Raw genomic sequence first — 517 nt, forward strand, 5'->3', positions numbered from 1 at the left:
GGGCTTACAGTTAAAAAAATTTAAAAATTTAAAACTATTTTTTTTTCATTCAAAAAGAACGAAAACCTGAACTGATGGTAACTAGATAGACTAGTAATTTTCTGAAAAAAAACCAAAAGTAAATTTTAAAAATTTTCCAGGTTTCCAGCGAATTTTGGGGAGTTTCGGCTCCTGAAGCAAGGGAAATTAAAATTATCAAAAGCCGACTGTCGACTATTTTTTCCAGTTTTTAGTATTTTTGCCATCGCACAAAAAGCGGGGGTTTTTTTTGCACAGATTTTCCCATCGAATGGATCGCGAATGTATTTTTTTTATCTCGCCCAGCTGATTTAAAATTTCCCGAAAATAACCCTTAATGGGGGTTTGAATTTCATCATTTTGGTTATTGAAAAAATGTTAAAAAAACAATTTTCAAACATAGTATGTGGGGTTTTGTTTTTCATATGATTTTACCTTATCCCTTTATTTATTTTTTTGTTTATTATATGTATTTTATACATACAAAACACCCACACCC

This window comes from Penaeus monodon, chromosome 33 (assembly GCF_015228065.2).
Source record: "Penaeus monodon isolate SGIC_2016 chromosome 33, NSTDA_Pmon_1, whole genome shotgun sequence".
NCBI lineage: Eukaryota > Metazoa > Arthropoda > Malacostraca > Decapoda > Penaeidae > Penaeus > Penaeus monodon.